Source organism: Pleurodeles waltl, chromosome 3_1, assembly GCF_031143425.1.
Source record: "Pleurodeles waltl isolate 20211129_DDA chromosome 3_1, aPleWal1.hap1.20221129, whole genome shotgun sequence".
NCBI classification, from domain to species: Eukaryota; Metazoa; Chordata; class Amphibia; order Caudata; family Salamandridae; genus Pleurodeles; species Pleurodeles waltl.
In genome coordinates this window covers 1,549,937,950-1,549,956,395 of record NC_090440.1, presented here as the reverse complement: position 1 = coordinate 1,549,956,395, position 18,446 = coordinate 1,549,937,950, and positions in this window count along the sequence as shown.

Here is an 18,446-nt window from a genome sequence, read left to right as displayed (position 1 = left end):
TTTTAATAAATCCCACAACTTCCAGTTATTGGATTTAATATAACTTGCTCAGGTAAAGTTTTAAACTACCTGAAAAGTTGCCAACTTCAGCCCTGCAGTGTTTTTGCTGCTGTGCGCTTATTGGCCAGCCTCTGGCAGCCTGGACAGGCTGCCTTGATGAGGTGCGACGTGGCCTGGCTTCACACAAAGATGTGCCTGTGGGAGGAGATCTCCCCTCAGCAGATGGTGAGGCAGGAAGGGGGAGGGCTGCCAAACTGGTCTTCAAAGGCAGAGAAGGACATTTGGAGCAACCCAGCAACACCCTCACATCCTGCAAACCCAGACAATTAGGTGCCCCCTTGATTAGATTATGAGAGGGAAGGAGAGGGGTGCGTTTAGGATTTTTAGCCACACCAGTGGGTGGGCTCAGCCAGATGTAACCTCCAGAAATCACTTTCAGCCATGATGGATTTTTGAGGAATGTTGCTCCCTGGGATGGATTTTTGCCACACTTACCAGGAAGTGGTCATCAGAGCAGGGAAGGGCCCTGCACCTGATTGGAGAACCAGGACCCCCCCCCCCCGTTTACCTAGGAGCAGGGATAAAACTGGCAGACCTGCACCCACACCTCAGATCCCTATCAGATTCCAACAAGGAAGAACTACAGGAGAAGGACTGCCCTGCTGGACCCCTGACCTGCACCTGGACACTGCACTCTGGAGGACTGCACCAGCTGCACACTTGTGCTTCACCACTAAAAGGAAGTTACCTGTCTTCTACTGCTTCAAGGCGGGACTCAGTTTGCTAGAGGTACAAAGGAGCTGCCCAGAGTCCCCTGCATCAAGTCCTGCAAGCAGAGCCCAGCGCCCAGTGGCCATTTGAGGATTCTGACCAGGTGCATTCTGGGAATTGTAGTCTCAACTCCCAAGGAGCAACTCAGAGCTTCTGGAACCTTGGTACAAGTTGTGGACACTTCAAGGTCACAAAAAGGACCTCTGGAAGAAGATCCATAAGTTTGGAGCAACTCCATAAGTTGAAGAGGTGCATTGTGGGAGTTGTAGTTCCAGAACTACAGAGGCACACCAGAGCCTCTGAACCCTTTGCTGTGGACCACTTTCCTGAATCAAACTTCTGAAAGTAAGTGTTTGAGTGTTAACTCATGGGTGGACTGAACTCTGGACTTTATTCCTTTTCAGTGTGACTTTTAACCCTTTGAGCTCTAGTTGCTTCTATGCGCTAGAAAGCATTAATTCGTTAAAAAATGCATATCTCCAGTTCCCCTTATCCAATTTTATTCGTTTTGCTGTCATTTTAAAGATAAAAATATAATCTATTTTTATAAATTGATTTTGGATTTTTATACTGTTTCCTGTGTTTTATTTAATTACTGTTTTGTCATATTTGACTGCTTTACTCTTTGTCTCCTAAGTTAAGCCTTGTCGCTCGTTGCCAAGCTACCAAGGGTTGAGCTAGGTTTAATTTACTGAGACCTAAGTGGAGGTTAGTGGCCTCTTGCTAAGTAGGTACTTACCTGCCCTTACCAATAACCCATTTTCCAACATTTAGTATATGGTTTGTGTTGCCCCGAGACCTATTTTCTCCAATTGCATTCTATAGGATTTCCCACTCTTTGCATTGTTCTATGACTATTTACTTCTCTAATTTTGGTGTCCAGTGTATATACGGTGTATAATACATACCTCCAGAAGGAGATTTGTCTAAGATATTTTTGGTACTGTGTCACCCAAATAAATATATTTATTTTTGGTAACACTGAGTATTGTCTTTACTTGTGTAAAAGTACTGTGTAACTATAAGTGGTATTGCAGAAGTTTTGCATGTCTCCGAGTTCAGCCTAAGCTGCTCTGCTATAGCTACCTCTAGCAGCCTAAGCTGCTATAAAACTACTACTTCACTAATAAGGGATAACTGGACCTGATGGTGTAAGTACCCAAGATACCCACTACAAACCAGGCCAGCCTCCTACAATCTGACATATGAGAAACTAATTGATGTGTGAGTGTGTGGGAAAAATATTCATAAACATGCAGTCATGTCTAACAGGAATGAGATGGGGAGGATGGCATCTGACACGAAAAACATTTTCCGGCGAGTGAGTGTATGGCAAAAATAGTCAAACATGCATTCATGTCTAACTGGAATGAGATGGTGAGAATGGCATCTGACATGACAAACTTGTTCAGGCGAGTGAGTGCATGGGAAAAATAGTCAAACATGCAGTCATGTCTAACTGGAATGAGATGGGGAGAATGTGGAGATGGGGAGGATGGCATCCGACACATGAGAAACTTCAGGCGAGTGAGTGCATGGGAAAAATAGTCATAAACATGCAGTCATGTCTAACGAGAATGAGATGGGGAGGATGGCACCTGACATGACAAACTTGTTCAGGCGAGTGAGTGGATGGGGAGGATAGCATCTGACACGACAAACTTGTTAAGAGTGAGAGCATGGGAAAAATAGTCATAAACATGCAGTCATGTCTGGGGAGATGGGAAAATTAGTCATGAACATGCGCAGTCATGTCTGGGGAGATAGGATGCAGGAGATAGGATCTGACATATGACAAACTTGAGCTGGGGAGGATGGCATCTGACACATGACAATCTGGTTCAGGCGAGTGAGTGCATGGGAAAATTAGTCAAACATGCAGTCATGTCTAACTGGGGAGATGGGCATCTGACACATGACAATCTTGTTCAGGCGAGTATGTATGTTTATGACTATTTTTCCCCATGCACACAGTCATGTCTAACTGGAGGGGGGAGATGGCAGTCTTGTTCAGGCGAGTGAGTCCATTAGAAAAATAGTCATAAACATGCAGTCATGTCTAACTGGAAAGGGATGGGGAGGATGGCACATCCCAAGCTTTTCCAGCAAGTAAATGGATGGGGAGCATGGAATCTGACACATGACAATCTGGTTCAAGTGAGTGAGTGCATGGGAAAAATAATCATTAACATGCAATCATGGCTAACTGGGGAGATGGGGAGATGATATCTGCATCAGATGAAACATGCAAGAGGCACTCCAGTGAGTGTGTGGGATAATGGATCAGAGGCTTTCTATGGTGTGTAAATCGGAGGAGATGGCGTGGAGGGAGGAAGAGCTGTTGCTCCCCATCGGTTGAAACATATGAAAGGACCTCCATTGAGTGTGTGGGACAAATAGCGGCTTGCTGTTTTCCACAACTTTGTCCAACAGGAATTAAACTAGGAGAAAGGTTTCCAAACCTATCCAAAACCTCCTACAATGATTTACTTGTTAGAAATGGGGTCTCTAATTGGCAGTCAGTTTACACCCTGTCCAAGTAGGGACCCTCACTCTAGCCTGGGTAAGGAAAATACACAGCTCTGATAGCCCTTGCTCACCCCATTGGTATCTTGGCACAAGCAGGCAGGCTTATATCAAAGGCAATGTGTGAAGTATTTACACACAGTAACACCATGAACACCACAAATTTATGCCACACCAGTTTAGACAAGTAACTAATGTTTATCTAAAACATACAAGACCAAAAGGAGAAAAATCCAACTTCTACAATTAAAGTACCAAACTTTAAAGCAAAGATTATTAATCTGAGAAGCAATGGATGTGTTGATTTAGCACAAAGTACCTGGTGTGCATTTAAAAAAAGTCAGTCAGAAAAGCAAGTGATGCATCAATTCCCTACTCAAGTGAAACCATGCGTTGATTCTTTCTCAACCAGGTAAGCGTTGCATCAATTCTTTCCTCGCAGGGAAGGTATACATCTATTTACTGGCAGGCAGCCTCATGTCTTTGCAGTAATTTTTAAGTTTTTACATCCAGGGACAATGTGTGGAAAATCTTGACACTAATGATGAAGTCACACTGAGCTGGTGATGTGCTGATTTCTGCAGCCACAAGGCAAGCGCTGCATCAATTTTACAGCCACAAGGTTGCTGCTGCATCACTGTATCTGCCACTTGGCTCCAGTGCATGGATTCAGTCAGGTTTCACCATTTTCTCCTTCCCAGGGCTCAAGGACTGAAGTGGCACTGATTTGGCAAGTCGGGGGGTCTCCGCAAAAGAGCCCAGGTGCTGGCAGATGAAGTCTTTGATGTCCCTGAGACTTCCTAACAGAAGGCAAGCTCAGTCCAAGCCCTTGGACAAACTTACCCATCAGGATACATAGCAGAGTCCAGTGTTAGTCTTCTTTGTGGCAGAAGCAGCAACTGCAAGCCAACCCAACAATGCACACACAGCATAGGTACAGTACTCTTCCTCACAGCTCTTTTCCTTGGCAGAGATTCCTCTTGATCCAGAAGTGTTGTAAAATGGTGGGGTCAGCAGTCCCATACTTACACATTGCTGCCTTTTAAGTGGACAAACTTCAAAGGAAAGTCTTTTTCCAGTTTCTCTGCCAATAGACTCAGAAACAGCATGGGAAGTTTGTTGTAATCATAAATACAGCTATATTTTTCTTAGAGACTAGTTCACAAGGTGGTGGCTATAAAAGAAAATGAGAACTCGGTTACTAAAGTAAGTGTGGATCTTCCTGCATGAAGAGTTTACATCAGTTAATGCTACATTTTATATGGGATTATTAGATGAATAGGTTAATTCAAGTCTAGCTCCTTTGTAGGGTCACACTGCATTCTCTCATGTGTATTTATAAAGTGCACACTCATGCCTGAGGATATCTTGGTAATCCAAAACAGAGGTTTAGTGTTTCCAAACACAACTGACTACATTTTATCAAACTTGGAAGGATAAAAGGCTGAGTGAAGGCACCAGGATTCAAACATCTTAGGAGGTCAAACAGATAGTTTACTAAGACACCAGACTAATACTATCTGGTTGGGTCTTCAATATATCTATCATTGCAGAAATTGCTGTGGAGACTTAAAATGACTATACAAGCACACTCTGTGAGACCTGGGTAACAACATAAACTATGCCAGAGCAGGGGACAAGGGGTCCCTGAACCGGTGTAGACTGGTTTATGCAAGGTTCAAAGCATTCCCAGAGGCTGGGGGAGGCTACACCTCCCCAGCCTGTAACACCTATTTTCAAAGGGAGAGGGTGTAAAACCCTGCTCTCAGAGCAAATGCTTTGTTCTGCCTTCCTGGGACTGGGCTGCCCAGACCCAGGAAGTACCAACTTCCCAGGCCTAAACGTTCCCTTTTCTTACATATAAGACACCTCTAAGGTAGGCCCTAGGTAGCCCCATGGGCAGGATGCAGTGTATGATTAAGATAGGGCATATACGTATGTGTTTTATTTGTCCCAACAGTTTAATACTGCCAAATTCGGTTTGTACTGTTCCAAGGCCTACCCTTCTCATAGGTTAACATGGGGGCTTCCTTTAAATATGATTAAAGGGTAGATTCCCTTTGGGAGCAGATAGACATTTGGAGTCTTTGAACTCGAAATTTAAAAATACATCTTTTAGTAAAGTTGATTTTTAGATTGTGCGTTTGAAAATGCCACTTTTAGAAAGTGAGCCTTTTCTTGCTTAAACCATTCTATGACTCTGAACCAGACAGGGAATTCACAAACAGGCAGTTTGACAGATGGGCTGTTTGCACCTCTGTAGACAGAGGCACAAAGGGGGCTGGGGTGTAGCATGCGTACCCTGATGAGCCATCTGTGCTAGGAGGGAGAGGAGGAGTGGTCACTCACACCTGAAAGGGCTGTGCCTGCCCTCACACAATGCAGTCTCCAACCCCCTGGTGTGTGTCTGGGGCCTGGCCAAGTCAGGATTTCACAGACAAGAGACTTTTCTTTGAAGTAAGCTTACTTCAAAGGGCAAAATGGGTACAAGAAGGGCACCCAAACCACAGACTTTAGATCAATTCTGGAAACCAAAAGGAACCTCTGCCTGGAGAAGAGCTGAAGAGCTGCCCTGCCTGTGACTGCTTTATGGAGCTATCCTGCAGTTGCTGCTTCAGCCTGTGCAAGAGGACAAAGACTGGACTTTGTGTGCCTTCCTGCTTATGAAGAACTCTAAGGGCTTGAAATAGAGCTTGCCTCCTGTTGAAGCCTCAGGGACAGCAAAGACTTCTCTCTGCCACCACCTGGAGCCTCTGCGGAGATGCCTACCTTGCCAAATAGTGCCCATCCAGTTCCTGGGACCTTGAAATGAGAAGCCGGCAGAACAAGAGTAAGAACTATGCGCAGACCGCTGTGTGGGGGTAAGATCAACGCAACTCAGACATGGCTGAAGGTGGAAAAAACACCACCACCACCAACAACAAGATGCTCGCCTGCAGCGTGGCTGGAAGATCAACGCACGTGGCTGGAGAAACGATGTGCAGCATCGCTGACAGAGGCTGGTGAGATGTCAACCCGTGCTGTATGGTTTTCGAATCATCATGCAGCAGAATTTCTGTTGCAAACAGCAGTGCAGTTCGGATCGACACATCGCTCACCTGCAGAAAACAAACGAGTCACGCCGGCCTGACTGAAAGAGAAACTATGCACAGTCTCGCACGTGACTGATCGACGCATCGCAGGCCATTTTTGACGCACTCCCCTGTGTGGGGTTATTTGACACCTAGGTACATTTCCACACTAACAGCATTAGCGTGGTGTTTAAAATTACATGAAGACTTTTTGGTTTTTAATTGATAACTTGACTTGTGTTTTGTGGATTTGTCATTTTGGTCTGTTTAGATAAATATTTTTTATCTAAACCTGTGCTGTGTCATTATGTAGTGTTTTCATTAAGTTACTGTGTGTGTTGGTACAAATACTTCACACCTCGCACTCTAAAGTTAAGCCTGCCTGCGCTAAGCTAAAAAGGGGGTGAGCGGGGGTTTAGCTGAGGGGGGATTCTCTTTTACCCTGAATAGAGAGAGGGTCCTTACTTGGACAGGGGTAATCTGACTGCTGACCGAAGACCCCATTTCTAACAGTTTCATACCCATTTCAGTCACTAACTGGAAGGATGAAAGCACAAAAAAAAAATAGTATAAATAGGGTTTGTCCCAGTAAAATGTCAAATTGTGTTGAAAAATAGGGTTCTGATTCAAGTCTGTGTTCCTGAAAGCTGGGAAGAGTGATTTTAGCACCGCAAACCCTTTGATGACTTTCATTGGGGAGGCAAACAACAAGCTTTCTTCTGCAGTCCTTTTTCCCTTTATTATTTTTTTGAAAAACAAACTTTTAGCTGTATTTTGTCTAATTTCTTGGTCTCTTCTAGGGGATCCCATAAACTCTGGGTACCTCAAGAATCCCTAGGATGTTGGAAAAAAACAACCAAAAAAGACTCAAATTTGGCGTGGGTAGCTTATGTGGACAAAAAGTTGAGGGCCTAAGCATGAAGTGCCCCAAATAGCCAAAAAAAGGCCTGGCACAGGAGGGGGAAAGGCCTGGCAATGAAGGGGTTAAGGTGTGAGCACTCAGCAATAGGCTAAATATGCAGTCAATATACTATTGTTTTCTCCTGAAAAATGCATCATTAAAACTCAATTTGTGTGTGTTCCTTTGACACATGGTGTTCCTATAGGAACAAACTGATGTAATTTAGCTATAGCACTGAAAAATAGCATTTAGCAATTTGTTCATGACTGTATTCAATCACAAATGAAACGTTTGGAGAAAGTCCTCACAAGGTCAGTAACCCATAAGAATGGTTCTGTACATGTGCTGTAATGAAGCTTTATTTGTAAATGTGAATCAGGATCCTGTCTTAATTTTTTTCTTGACTTTTCTGTAATTCATATATTTTAAGACCATTGGAAAGGTTAGTCCCCAGAAGAGGGACACACGGACACAGTGAATAAAAACATCCAGATAAAATAACTGTTCTTATGCCAAAATGCAAACTTAATGAACAGTTAAAGGTTATACAATAGCAGTTCCAGTGTCGTAACAAAGGCCCCCGCGGTGCGGGGGTAGTGGGCAAGCTGTGGGGTGCCCCCGCAGCACACTGCTCAGGCCTAAGAATCCCTGACCGAGTCCGGGTATGGAGGGTAGAAGGGTCTTCCTGTACTGTGCAGGGTGGTCTCAAGTTTAGTTACGCAATTGAGCAGTTCAATTGTAATATTGTAATTACATTGTAACAGTGCGTATTTCGCACTTTTACCTGGAACAATAAAGTAATTATTCTCTCAATAACGGAGGTATAATTGTTGAAAAATAGAACACTCGACCAAACGAGGTTGCATCTCAGGTTTCGTACCCTCATGATATGGGGGGGGGGGGGGGGGGGGAGGAATCTATTTTGCCTTCTTAGACCTTAAAGATCTGATCGAACACTACTTCCCATCAAAGCTTAAACCCAAAGGTTAATCCCACAGTAAATTACATATTTGATACAGTTCAAAGTTAGAAATTATACAGTCTAAACCCATCAGGATCGAACCCCTACCAGGTCTGCCTCAAACGTCCCATTTCCGTGTGAATAAAATGAAATCACTGAGTTCAGCGGCATCCTACACGCAACTTTTCAAAAGAAGTGAAACTAAGTTGTCAAAATAAATTTCCTTCCGTACTGTAGTATGAAAATATCACAAACGGGGTGAAACGCTTGATATCATAATCGAACTGTCAAAATGATTCATCCAGTAGTTACATGCACCTACACCAGAAAACAGAGTTCTAATTAGATATAAAAAGGTTATGACAATTAGCTCGGTCATGATTTTTTTCAATTATGTTATGCATCCCACACAGCAGGCTGGTGAGGTGAAAAGTTGCAATGTGAGACAAACGCAACCGAAAAGCCAATAGGGACATTCAGGAAAGCTGTCGCTGTGTTAACATCCCCACTAGCGTCTTCACTATTTGGCACGCAAACGCGCGCAAGAACAAAAAGGGTTGAGCCGTAGTATATAGCATTACTGATAAGTGATGACGTCTTCCTGGGAGAAATAAGTTTAAAGAAACAAAATAAAAGGAAATATCAAACGCAGATACATTCCATGTGTACCAGTCACAAGCCAAGCTGTACCCGAGGCTCAACGAACCCACTGTGCCAATCAGTCACGACTTTAGGAGCATAGTGACAGTCTCGCTGGCACATATGCACTAAAATATGTATTAACGCTACATTTCCCGGACTTAAATACGCTCTAGAATTAAGCTCGTACAGAATAAAAAAAAGAATAACCACCACATTACCATAAATATGGTACAGTCGTCAAAGTAATCAGTGGCCAAAACAATATTAACAAATCAAAGATATCCATAACATAGAACACGAAAGGTTGTAGCTAATAATACATATATTTAAGTGCCTTCCATCTACAATTACATATTATTAAGTTACATCAAGAAAGACGCAAACAGCCACAGCTCAAATCGACAAAAAGATTGTGCTGGTAAGCACCTGTTATATATACCTTAGTTAATGAATTGCACCTGTGAGAAGGAGCATGGCTACCTATAGAGAAGAAGAAAAGACTTACTAAACAGCATTCATGAGCTCAACTACTACTATAAATCGAAAACAAAACACAAAGTGTGAGAAACGAATAATAAATAAATAAAAGAAATAAACAAATAAATAAAAAATGAGTACTAAAAATGGGCCAGGTTGCACAAAAGAAATGTTAATTAAGAAGGAAAAAGTCAGAAATAGCGTGAAATAGGCTCGAAGCTTGAGCTGTAACTAGTCACATGAAGGTGCCTCTACTCTATATGGATTCATATCTGTCCATTGGAAGAAAAACTTCCATTAAAATTGGAAGCTAACCCAAGAAACATTACGCAGCAGTTTTGAGAACATGCACCCTTTAACACTAACAGTAAGAAAGAAAAATCATTTTAAATAGCCCAAGCAAGTTTCGAACCCTGAGCATAGGCTTTTACTGATCAGAGGAAGTTGTGCTTACTCTATATGGGTTTTAGTCTACTTTGCATAACAAAAACTTAATTAAACCATTTTAAATTTGTTGATAAATATTTTCCTGGCTTTTTTATTCCTTTCTAAATCTCCACCCCTCCTGTGTTTTTTTTACTTCCTTCATACCAATGAATTTTATATGCTCTAGTTGAGCAAATGAGTGTGATGACCTGAAACTATTGCCAAATTCTTAATGGCCCTGAGATGCTCCGTCCATGTAGTTTTCAATTTGCTCATGGTGGATCCAGTGTATTGTTTACCACAAACACAAACATTATATAGATACTGTTGGAAGTGCTACAACAAATGAGTGAAGCAATACACAATTGATACTCTCGGTTACATCTACAAATATCTTGACATTAGATATATGTTTACAACATTTGCAGTTCCCCCATTTTAAAGGACCCTTTAGGTAGTCACAGAAGCCAGCTTGTTTTAGTACTCCTGGGGTTGTAATTCTATATCAGGACCCGGAGGAGAGGATTATGCAGATCTTTCTTCACTTTTTATTAACCAGCAGATTCAAAGTAAAACAAAAACATTTAATAGACTACAACTCCCATGAGACCGTAGTCATGGAAACCATGAACCAATGACCAACAACATTATTGACAGTATAAGTGCCCTCGCGTAACGTCATCCGCCCTCTTTCTTCACTGCTCGGTGATCAGATAAGTGCCTTTTCTGCCTCTCGCTATTATCCTTAGTCTGAGAGCGTGTACTTGACATTTTGGTGCGCGTGAGCACAATTGATTCATTGTTTTTCCTTCACAGGTTTTGTTGTAGCAACGCTGTTGCTACGATCGCGCGGTAGGCTTAGTGCCCGAGCGCGTTTGTTGCTGCGGTGACGTGTCGGGCCCTCTAGAGGGCGCACATCCCGTTTTCGGCACCGCGACTGCAGCGCGCGCGTTTTCAACGCGCGCTACTGCGTTTTTTTGTCGTTTGGGCTCGTTTTTCGTCAGCCTGGTGCCAGACCCCCTCCTGGGACACCGCTTAGGCGGTTGACGGCCTTAGAACTTTTCCCTTGAGGGATTTTACTCTGTTGACAGGAGTAGGAGGGGGTTGTTCCCACAGTTTTGGGACGCAGATTTCTTGGTTTTCTTCTGTCTATACAGTATGCAACCTGCCCAGGATCAGGAGTCCTTTCCCCTCATGCCCTCTGAGGCCCCTTTACTCCGCGCTCTTCCTTCTGGGGTAGAGGTGGTTTTATCGCAGGTCATTGCGCAGGCTTTGGCTCCTTTCAAGGAAAGCATGATGCAATTGGCCGCGCAGGTTTCTAGGGGCCCTGGCGTGACGGGGGTGACGGGGTTGCCCACGGGGCTTTCCCCAGGAAACCACGCAAGCGTAATGCGGGGCACGTTGGGGAATCGGAGGTTCCTCCTTCCTTTTTTGATAAGGGTGCACCCTCGCAGCTGCGGCTACCCTCCCGGGAGGGCTATTTGCCCGGGGTTATTGGTGACAAGGGTCACCCCAAATCCGATCTCTTCGTGGGATCTGCATTGGGCATGGTTGATGATTCGGACGGAGACTCTTCCTCAGCAGAGGATCTGGAGACGGGACGTCCGTGGCGTCCGGCTGCCTCTATCCCGGATGCCCAGGACCCGGGGGAGTCGGATTCCGACATGTTTGAGCCGGAGGGCATTTATCATCCTCGCTCTTCCGAATGGCACCCGGATCCTAAGGTGGCGGATTACGTGGCGGGTAAGCTCCGTCAACCGCTAGACAAAGAGGTGCGGGCACGGCTCAGGGCAGAGTGTCCCCGCCCCACTCTTCCTGATAGAGTGGCCGCCACTCCAGAGTTGGATCCGAAGCTTTGTACTTTCTTTGGGAAGTACGTTAAGGACCCAAAGAAGGGGATTGATAGATCTTGGCGGGCATGCCAAGATAAACTTCTGGACGTCGTGGGACCCCTCACACAAATCATCCAATTGGCTGAGCGGGCCAAACTGTCGGGTACACCGCTTCAGACTGAGGTCGTGGCGGGTTGGGCCCAGCGGGCTTTATGCCTTCTGGGTAATGCCAACTGTGCCATTTCGGCAGAGAGGCACCGCTCTCTGCTGCTTAAGATTGACCCTAAGCTGGGGGAATTATCAACCTCAGAGGCAGGAGCGGTGGCGCAGGGGAATCTTTTCGGTGACCCCTTCGTCAAGGAGCTGGGGAGGTTTGTGGCCACTTTTTCGGCCCTGGACAAGGCCCAGTCCTCCATAAATAAAATTTTCCCAGGAAAGGTTTTTGGAGGGGCTGGAAGAGGTAGGGGTCGCTCTTCTGGCCGCCAGTTCCAGCAAGGCCCTGGTGCTTCCCGCCAATTCCACTGGCAAGACGGTCGTCACGGAAACTTCTTCCCCAACAGGGGGAAAGGTCGGAGACGAGCGGGTAGAGGAGCCTGTGGTGCAGCCAATGCTCCGGGAGGACCCTCTGGTAAGGATTACCCCTTCTTTCCCTCAAAATATGGGGGGTCGGCTCCGCGAGTTCAAACACAACTGGGAGCGCATCACGTCGGATGCTTGGGTGCTTCAAACGGTGTCAGGGTTTCACATAGAGTTTTGGGGCACCCCAGTCCAGGACTCCGTTCCCCATCCTATGGTTTTTTCGGACGCGGATTCGCACCTTGTAGACTCGGAGGTACAGGAGCTTCTGCGCAAAGGCGCTATTTGCCCCACGTCGCTTCATCCAAGGAGGTTCCTCAGCAACCTCTTCCTGGTGGAGAAGAAGGACAAAGGGTTTCGCCCGATCATCAATCTGCGGGCCTTCAACGAGTGGGTGGTGTATCGCCACTTCAAAATGGAGGGGATTCATCTCCTGCGAGATTTGTTACTCCGAGGGGACTGGATGGTCTGGCTGGACCTCAAGGATGTGTACCTCACGGTCCCCATTTTTCCTCCACATCGCAGGTTTCTACAGTTTCGGTGGCAGCAGCAGGTATTCAAGTTCACCTCTCTCCCCTTTGGCCTGTCCTCTGCCCCGTGGTGCTTCACCAAACTCCTCAAGCCGGTGGTGGAGCTCCTGCGTTCAAGGGGAGTCCGCCTCATTATTTACCTGGACGATATCCTCCTGATGGATCAGTCCAGGAGTTTTCTTATTTCCAATCTGAACATGACTATTGCGCTACTTCAGGATCTGGGGTTTGTGATCAATTTCCAGAAATCCGACCTGACCCCATCGCAGTCAATGACATTTTTGGGGTTTCTGATAGATTCCCAAGCGGCTTCCCTAAGTCTCCCACTCCAGAAAATTGCAAAGATCAAGAAGGAGCTGAGTATTGTGCTGAGACGGGAGAAGATCTCGCTTCGCCAGTTAGCCAGAGTGGTGGGGTTACTATCCTCATCGATTCAGGCTATTTTTCCAGGCCCTCTTCATTACAGGGCTCTCCAGCGCCTCAAGGCATATCATTTACGAAGGGGGCTGACCTACTCCGAACGGATTGCCCTCAATGCGGAAGCCAGAACGGAATTGATGTGGTGGTTGGACCACATGGAAGCGTGGAACGGGAGGGCCATCTTCGGCTCTGCACCCGATTTGATCATAGTCAGATGCCAGTCGACACGGCTGGGGAGCCCATTGCGGGGATTTGTCCTTCGGGGGTCGGTGGACGCCTCAGGAACTTGACCTTCATATCAATTGTCTGGAGCTTCTGGCGGGTTCGTTCACGATCAGATCCATGACCCGGGACAGGGTTTCTTGCGTAGTCCTTCTTCGGATGGACAATGTGTCGGCGGTTCAGTATATCAACCGCCTGGGGGGAACCCATTCCCGGGCTCTAGCCGAGCTGTCGAAGGATTTTTGGCATTTTTGCCTCGCCCACCAGATTTCGGACACAGCGGAGTACCTACCGGGCATTCACAATGCCACGGCGGACTGGAACTCCAGATATCTGACGGATTCCAGCGATTGGCAGCTGGATCCAGCGGTTTTCCGGGCGCTTATGGCCCATTGGGGTCCTTGTACGGTGGACTTGTTTGCCTCGAGGTGGAACGCACAGCTACCCCGCTATTTCAGTTGGCGCCCCGATCCGGGGACGAAGGCGGTGGATGCGTTGCAGCAGGACTGGACCCCCTTTCTGGGGTACGCATTCCCCCCCTTCTTGCTGATTCCGAGGCAAGGGTTCTATCTCTGGTACGCCGTCAACGAGCCACGATTATTCTGGTGACCCCGTTGTGGCGCTCTCAGGCGTGGTTCCCAACTCTGTTGGAACTGTCGTGCGACTTTCCTCTTCGCCTTCCGCTACACCCCTCAATTCTTTGGGATGCATCGGGCCAGTGCCATCCATTGGTCCACCAGGGTCACCTGAAGTTGGCAACCTGGAAGGTTTCCGGAGCCGCTGGAACGATTGCAGACTTTCGCAAGAGGCTCAATCCCTCCTTTCCCAAGCCTGGGCTCCTGGGACTGGAAAGAGGTACAGGTCAGCCTGGTCTAGATGGGTTAGCTGGTGTCTGGACAGACATACTGATCCCGTGGGGGCCCACCTTACAGATGTGCTAAACTTTTTGGCGGAACTTGCCGCTTCGGGGTTATCATATTGCACAGTAAACTCTTTCCGGTCCGCTATCTCGGCTGGACATCCGCCTTTAGAAGGCTACCCAGTGGGGTCCCACCCATGGGTTTGCAGACTACTCAAGGGGGTGCGCCTGTCTCGCCCTCCCCTCCCTCGTTATTCTGAATTATGGGATGTTAACTTGGTTCTAAGGCTTCTAGCATCCTGGCAGGATAATTCTCTCCTTTCCAGGAAACAGTTGTCAGCGAAATTGGCAATGTTATTGTGTCTCATTTCCTGCAAGAGAGTCTCTGACGTTCGGGCTCTTGATGTGTCGGCCAGGGTTTTTTCTCCTGAAGGTGTTACCTTCATGATCTCACGACGGACAAAGTGTGGCACTAGATCAGTCTCTTATCCGGCGTTTCCTTTTGCCCCAAAATTGTGTGTGGTGCGTTGTTTGAAGACATATGAAGAAACCACGGCTGCTCTTCGCCCCTCTGGGGAGAACCAGTTATTGATACCTTACAGAGGCCGTTCAAGGCAGTCTCCTCGCCTACCATTGCTAGGTGGGTTAGATGGATTCTCTCCGAGGCGGGGGTGGACATTCGGGTCTTCGGCGCCCATTCAACTCGAGGGGCCATGGCTTCTAAAGCCGTTCAGGTCAGTGGTAGATTAGAGGACATCATGAACGAGGCAGATTGGTCCTCGGAGTCGGTTTTCAAGAAATTTTATTTTATACCGATCCATGTGGTAAGTAAGTTTTGAACTTGCATAATCCTCGCCTCCGGGTCCTGATATAGAATGTAAAATTTCCTAGCTATCGTGAAGGAAAGTTTCAATTCTATTAAGGACACGGAGGCGAGGATTATCCCTCCCGTCACATGTTAAGTTCCGCCCCTCCCGGAATAGACATGGACCAAGTTCAAGGTGGTATATTTTAAGTACTGGAATGCAGGTTCCATTGTATGGTGCTTCTACTGTATAGTTTTCTGTTTACAGTGATGTAACATTTGGGTATAAGTACCTGATGACTGTTTTTTTTATGTCTAATTGCATTGTATGCCTAATGTTCTGAGGTTTCAGCGGTTACGTGTTGCGGTTAATTATCTAGGGGCTGATGTCGTATTACTTCTGCTTGTAGGTGCTGAGTCAACGTCTACTTGAAGTTCTGCTGTCCCTTTGCAGTGAAGTCGAGGGCGGATGACGTTACGCGATGGCACTTATACTGTCAATAATGTTGTTGGTCATTGGTTCATGGTTTCCATGACTACGGTCTCATGGGAGTTGTAGTCTATTAAATGTTTTTGTTTTACTTTGAATCTGCTGGTTAATAAAAAGTGAAGGAAGATCTGCATGATCCTCGCCTCCGTGTCCTTAATAGAATTGAAACTTTCCTTCACGATAGCTAGGAAATTTTACATTACTAGTGTCACTAGGGCTAACTAATGTGCAAGTAATGTGTGTGTGCCTTTCTTTATGCTATTTTCAGTTTAGCTGGTAACAGGCTTTTGAGATCAGGATCCAAGATTAAAACATCCCAATGTTTATGTAAGCGGTTATAGATTCTTCTTTTGCCATTGTTGTAAGTCGTGATAAATCTAATCTCATTGTTGGTGTTTTTATTTGCTATTGGAAGAGCCCATGGGACAAGAGCACACACTATAGTTACCTTAGGGCACAAGTTATAGTTACTTGAGATAACTCTATAGCTGTTGAATTTCTATGCTTTATGTGTGTAAAATCTGAACATAACTATAATGTCCCTGTAACCTCAGTTTTTTGAGTGAATATATATAGTATATTCACCAAAAAAACAAAGGTTACAGGGACATTATATTTAAGTTGACGTTTCATCCATACAAAACCATAGAATTTCAACAGTTATGGTTATACTTATAGTTTTAATTATGTTGAGAACATATAACTCTTTGCCAGTTGGGCTGTTTGTGAATCTCCTCTAGACAGTGACACAAAGGGAGCTGGGGTGTGGCCTGCATATCCTGATGAGTCTTCTGGGCTGGAGTGAAGGGAGGAGTGGTCACTTACATCTAAATGGGCTGTGCCTGCCCTCACACAATTCAGTCTCTAACCCCCTCGTGTGTGTCAGGGGCATGGCCTGGCAAGGCAGGATCCTTGAAACAACAGAGACTTTACCTTGAAGTTTACCTATTTCAAAGGCAGAAAGGGGTATAAGTAATGGACCCAAAAGCCTAGACTTTTAGATCACTTCTGGCAAGAGGAACCTCTGCTGTTAGAAATGGGGTCTTTGGTTGGCATTCAGATTACCCCCTGTCCAAGCAAGGACCCTCACTTTAGTCAGGGCAGAGGCGAAACACACTTGGTTAACCCCCGCTCACCATCTTGGTAGGTTGGCATGAGCAGAAAGGTTTAACTCAGAATCAATGTGTAAAATATTTCTACCAACATACACAGTAATACAGTGAAACACTACAAAAAAGTAACACCACACAGGTTTAGAAAAATACTAACTATTTCATCTAAATAAACAAGACCAAATAAGATAGATGTCCACAGTACACAGTTCAAAATAATACTTTAGTAACTAAAAACACCAACATAGTGCCTAAAAGCACCAATACTGCAATTTGATGTTAAGCGGTGTTGTGACTGAGTCGTTTCCCACACTGCGACACCACTGGTGCCGTTTATGGAGTCACACAGACCCCAGGTATAGTACCTTAGCAAAAAGTGAGGAAAACAGGCCGGTGCACGGAGTCAGAAAGCGAGGCGTCACTGGATCCAAGGCGGCATCGGTTCCGGTACTGCGGGGCAGAGGAGCAGAGGCATCGCAAAGAGGCATCAGGTCCCTACTGCAGAGAGGTGGAGGTGAGGCGGCGTCAGTTGCGAGGCATTGGTTCCTTGGTACTTCCAGCAGAGACAAAGTCCAGCGAAGTCACAGTACTGTAGATCGACCTCACTGGGTCGAGCTCACGTCACTGGGTCGGAGGCGCCATAACGGAGTCGGGTGTCATGAACGTCGGTGTAATGACAATCAGATCTCAGCAAAGTCATACGGGATGAGTGGCTTCGGTGAGGCCTGCGGAGTCTTTGCATCGTCGCGCTTCTGTGAGATCCACAGCCTCAGGTGCAGGTGGCGTAGCGGGTTCTCTGCAGCGGTGACCTAAGCGAAGTCACACAGCATTGTCCAGCGTTGTTTCACAGGATTTCACCAGAAATTAACTTCCAGCGGCAAAGGAACTGGAATAGCACCCTCCCGCAAGTAGAGTCCACAGCATGTAGACTCAAAACTGAATGGTGACGCCTTTGCTGTCCCTGAGGCTTCAAAACAGGAGGCAAGCTCTACTCCAAGCCATTGGAGATACCGCTCAAGCAGAAATGCACAACAAAGTCCAGTCTTTGCCCCCTTTTACAGGCAGAAGCAGCAACTGCAGGATAGGCTAGCAAAGCACAGTCACATGCAGGGAGCACGTCTCCTCAGCTCTTCAGCTCTTCTCCTTGGCAAAGGTTTCTCTTGATTCCAGAAGTAATCTAAAGTTTAAGGTTCTAGGTCCACTACTTATACCTCTTTCTGCCTTTGAAGTAGGCAAACTTCAAAGGAAAGTCTCTGTTGTTCACAAGATCCTGCCTTCCCAAGGCCAGGCCCCAGACACACAGCAGAGGGTTATAGTCTGCACTGTGTGAGGGCAGGCACAGCCCTTTCAGGTGTGAGTGACCACTCCTACCTACACTCCAGCCCAGATGGCTCCTCAGGATATGCAGGCTACACCCCAGCCCCCTTTGTTTCACTGTCTAGAGGAGATTCACAAACAGCCTGTGACCTGGACCTATTTGTGGGTTCATCCCCAGACTTTTTGCTTCCTTCCCCCTGTCTCATCTGACCTCTTTTTGTTGGCTCTAGGACTCTGAGCTCTTTATCACTGCTGATCAGTGCTGAAGTGCAGGGGCACTCGCTTCTAAAGTTGGTATGATTCGTTTACATCTAATTGACACATTTAATTTACCTGAAAGTCCCTTGTACAGTGGTATCCCTATACCCAGGGCTTGTAAATTAAATGCAATTAGTGTGCTTTCAGCACTGCGTGTGCCTCCCACTGAAGTAGCCTTTCAAACCTGTCTCAGTCCTGCTAGCGCAGGGCCTGCATGCACAGTTTACTGCCACAGGGACTGGGCATCTAA